Source organism: Triturus cristatus, chromosome 5_2, assembly GCF_964204655.1.
Source record: "Triturus cristatus chromosome 5_2, aTriCri1.1, whole genome shotgun sequence".
Taxonomy (NCBI): Eukaryota; Metazoa; Chordata; class Amphibia; order Caudata; family Salamandridae; genus Triturus; species Triturus cristatus.
This window is the reverse complement of record NC_140588.1, coordinates 336624209-336629164: the sequence shown is the minus strand read 5'-3', so window position 1 is coordinate 336629164 and position 4956 is coordinate 336624209. Positions and strand designations below refer to the sequence as shown.

Sequence of the window (4956 nt, the reverse complement as noted above, 5' to 3'; positions counted from 1 at the left end):
GGGACATACTGCTTCTTCGCACTAGTGCACCGTCACTTCACGTGCATCACCGAGGGGGCTGCGGCGGCGGGGTGGATGCTCCTGCCAAGGGCAGAGGTGGCTTCGTGCGGGACTGAAGTGTGGGACTGGCACAGTCAGCAGACAGACAGACTCAGTGCTGGAGGAGACACAATGAGACACTGAAGGGGTCTGGCTGCTCTTCCCGGGCGGGGCAGTGGGTCTTGTGGGTGTGAGTGTGCAGAGACGTCTGACAGACACTCTGAGTACAGGCTGTGAGTGAGAAGCAGACACCCTGCTTGGCAGCCACTTGGTTTTGCTGCCTTTGTTCCTGCCTGGTGCTGTCCTTCCGTGCCCCCTGGTAGGTGGAAGCGCAACTCTTGGTTGACCCTACCATGAAAGCCGTCGCCTACCCCGACTTTGTGGCTGCCCAGTGCCTGATGTCAATCTCCCACCGCCCGTCTGTGCTGATGCCCCAACAGAGCCAGGCGCTGCTGCCAGCGGTGCCCAAGGGTGCCACCGCGCCAGAGGAGTCGGACCTGCTGCGCCAGAGATCGCGGCCAGAGGTGACCAAAGAGCCGCCGCTTCTGCAGCAGCGCCCCGCCGTACTCGGGGACACCTGGAAGGACTACTGTACCCTGCTGGCCATCGTCCGGAGCCTGCTGGACCTCAACAAGTACCCGACGGCACTGGAGTAACCTCCCCCCAGCAGCGTGCCCGTCGCCCACAGCCCACCGTCACCAGAGCAAGAGGACCGCAGCAGCCCTGCTCCCAGCCCCCCGGGGCAGCAGGAGGACTGTACCCATGACTCCCGCCAGGGGCAGCAGGAGGACTGTACCCTTGACACCCGCGACATCAGGGACAGTTCATCCCCGCCATCCACCCCAGACCCGCAGGACAGGGGCGGCCCCGACAAAAGGCACCGGTGCCCGCGCAGCGGCTGCGGGAAGGTCTACGGCAAGTCCTCGCACCTGAAGGCGCACTACCGCGTGCACACAGGTGAGTACTGGGGCAGCCCGTGCGAGCCACGAACTAAAGTGGGGTTTTCTTTCAGGCTGAATCACAGGTGAGTATCGAAGAGAAGTGCTGTCGGGAGGCACTCCTGGCGGTGACGCGTGGCCGCAGACACCTCAGACACCTCGTGTTGCATGAGACAGGAGCAGGTGTGAGCCAGCTGTGGGCTGCCTGCCTGGGGTGCGGTGAAAGCCTATATACATGTGTCTAGGGCATGGGGCAAACATTGGGGTTATCCGTTTTCTCCCAAAACACGATTTTTATCTCGGGGCTGTGACGAACCTCACTTTCCTACGTATAGTTGCCAAACATCAGTTTACATGCGAGTCCGCTCTAGAATCGTGCCTTATTTCATACTACTTTTTAATGTTTCTAACTAAAAAACGCCTTTTAGATTTTTATTCATAGGCGACGCCGCACTGACTGGTTAGGGTCAATTTTCTAAAGACTGACCCCCCCCACCAAAGAAAATACACATGTAGACATGTGCATTTATGACTGAACTTGCGGCTCATGTCCGAGGTTCCTCAGCGCCACCGTGTGCTCTGCTCGTAACCGGGAGGGCGCGCCGTACAACAGACGCTTCCAACATGTGACCCCAGACAAAGAGCGGGAAATATGACCGAGGATGAGTCTCCTTCCTGCCCTGTGTGGCTCTGTGTGTGGGTGCAAATGCAATAGGTCTTGCATTGGAGAGTGATTAAGCTATTGACATTGTAAATATCAATGCCGTTTCTTTAAATGTTTTAAAAACAAAAACATAAACAAGAATAATGTCATGAGCAATGCCAACAGCTATAACTTTAACAATGCCGAGACCATTGCATTGTAAATGCTTGTTTTAACTTGCTTCAAGCAGGTGGTAAATGGGTGTGGGGAACTACTGCTGATCAGGATTGGGAGAGGCAAAGTGAGGGGAGAGCGTTGTCTGCTCCCCCTAGTGGTGCTGCAGGAGCTGAGCAGGCAGGTCGGACTTGAACAGAAAATTGTACCGGGCAGCAAAATAAAAGTGGATAGTGAATTAGATAGCTAAAAAAGTGGCTGAAGTTTGCAAATTGGGGCAGTTTTGAAGCTGTTAAGACATGCTGTATAAATGTTTCGCAAGGTATGTAAAACTGCATGGATTTGTGCTTGCTGCAGGAAATCTTTGTGGTAATATCAGGGAAATCAACAGTAAAAACCGTTGCAGCAGACTATAAAAACTGCCCACAAACAGACAAAAAACTTCCCCCACACACTGACCTGACAGACCAGCCCGTCAGGCACTGCCTGATTGCCTTATAGGCCATACCGACCCTGTGAGCAGTGGCCAGACTATGCCTGCAAGCATGGCTCCTGCCTGTGGTTCCACTTGGTATGGATTTGCACATGTTCAAACTGTGTCACGTGTTTCAAGATTTCCAGTCTTGGGGTTAGTGGGCCTAATAACCCGGGGTCTAGAAACACCCGGCCACTTTGTGTGTCCATCGTGAGAAACCCCTCCCTCATGTCAACTGATACAGACAAGTCACGATGAGGCCCTCATTGCCTTTTGTCGTGTTTCCACAGTCCATGTGCTCCTTGACATTCATCACCCTGTTTTTCAGAGCCATAAGCGGATCTATTGGAATATGCAAGGATAAAAGCTGAGCAGTCTGTGCCAGCATTGCTGATTTCCAGAGTCAATATCACCCTGCTCCATGACTTTTTACTTTCTGGTATTGTCTATTGCACTTAAATGCGCTCACAGGACTCCTCTCTCACCTCATAAAGCCACACTAATGTAAGGGTTTGGGTCTTCCCTGACCCATTCCTTTAGGTGAATTAGTAAAAAAATTTTAAAACACCTTCCCTGAACTATCTGAAAGGCTAATTAATCTATTGTTTGATGCACACCTTGTATCACCTTTCATCAGAATGGGGTTTTACAGCAGACCCTTTCCATTCCAAGATTCCAGACAGTTCCCTGTTTCAGCTATCCATTTGAACAAATATGAAAAGATTTTAGACCACCAGCCACTATTAGTTTTGATAATTACTTCCAGGATGCTATCTGGCCCGGCAACTCTTCTCAACTTCAGGGATACTATTGTAGACTTGCTATCTTTAAATGAAAACCAATTTGACATCTGTCCATCTACAGCACCTGACTGGGCGTTATAGTGTTTTGTTAGGGACGTACTGAACAAGGGGTTTGGTATCAGTTCTAGCTGGATACCCTCCTGCGTAACTGGAGGGCCATATAAATTATCCAGATGTGTTTCAGGTATACTCTTGAATTGAACATTGTACTGCCCCTGGGTAACAATTATCGACTAATTCACCATTTTCCAAAATTGCTTTTGGTCCCTAGACTCTATTACTCTATCATTTCCACCCATTGGTGGTAAAACACATAAAATGTCTTTTCTATTCCCTAATGAGTTGCCTATATTGGGTTGTTAGGCGTCACTTTCTTGTTTGTTAATACCTAATACACCCCGACTATAGTTTTTAGCTGCTTTTGTCACCTTACTTTTTTAAATTTCTTGTATGATAGGTCAAACCATGCCTGATGTGATATCTCCGTATAGACTTTAGCCTTACTCGTGCTTGATCTAAATTCAAGTGTAAACAAGAAAGCACATTTCTATCAGGACATTATAATACAATGTGATAATTGCTTGATATTTCATCTGGGGGGGCTCTTTTTTTGATTCTTTCGAATCCATGTACATTCCAACTTACTAGTTTGAGGTATGCGGGAAAACTCCATATTCTATGCTTCCTCCTGCCAGCCGACCCAATCTGGGCTACTACGATGACTCAACAGAGGACCATAGCGGTTATTAAACTCCACTCTTGGAGCCAAGCTAAAATAATCAAAAGGTATATTATTTGAGATGACAATTTTCAGATAATTGTTGTATTGTTGAACGGCATTCCTATAGGGCTGAGAAAGGTTGTTGTGGACTAAAGTATTTGTTGCCAGGGACGTGATAAATTCTCTCTGTTTTGGGGGCAAACCCTCATGGCGATTCAATGCTGGATTTACTATTTGCTACATTGAGATTTCTAAACCTTTTGTTATCCTCTGACCTTGACCCAGGAGTTCTTCCTCTGCCTTACACGCAATGTTGGCTTTTAGAGGGTATATAAATCTACTGTGGTTAATTCTCTACCCCTTCATTCATCAGGAAACCCACAAGATATTTCTAAAAGTTATGGTATCTTCTTGAAAGTAAATAGCAAATTAGACCTGTTCAACAGGTGCAATGTTGTAGCCTTCTTCCCTTTTCTGATTATATCACATAGTAAGGATTGGCCAATTGGTTTTGAGATTACGACCCGAGTGTCCGATGCCTCTGCTGAAAAGATCATCTCTCCATGAGTACCTGGATCCAATTATCTCTGGGAGACATTTACATTATTGCTTCCTTTAATGGACATGATGTTTATGGAGTGAGAGTTTTTGAGTTTTCCTTTTTTGCCTTTCTTTTGCCCTTTTTAGAGGATTTTATACTTGTGGACCTAGTGTTACCTCTCAAATGAGCTCGCACTATGTGTGTGTGTGGGGGGGCGGGTTGTACTTGACAGTTGGGTCTTACACCTCCTAAATTCTGCCTCCAACGGTTTGGTCACATGAGGTGTGTGGATTCCTCTGGCACTGTCCTTTTTTCTCTTCTCTTTTTTGTTACACAACCCAAAAGACTTCTGTTTATAGGTTTGGTACCTGCTAGCTAAGGACAAAATATGAGGTTAATTTCAGACAAACATAACTAGGGTACCTTTGCTTAACCAGCATGGATGTCTGGAGATGTATTCTGTATGGGATGCCCTGCTGGGCAATGCCTCTCCATCCTGGGAACAACCAGGAGGAGACCTGCCCTGTGAAATTATTTCCTGATCTTCCTGACTTTCAATATGCTCTAGCTGGGAATTTTTGTGAGGACGAAAGTCTGGGGACTTCTCCCAGGTTGGCAAATA

General features: G+C 47.7%; 1 pseudogene; it reads left to right on the top strand.

Annotated features, from left to right (window-relative positions):
• Nucleotides 1-392: 392 nt before the first annotated feature.
• LOC146822950 (Krueppel-like factor 9) lies at nt 393-4521 on the top strand (annotated as a pseudogene).
• Nucleotides 4522-4956: the final 435 nt, after the last annotated feature.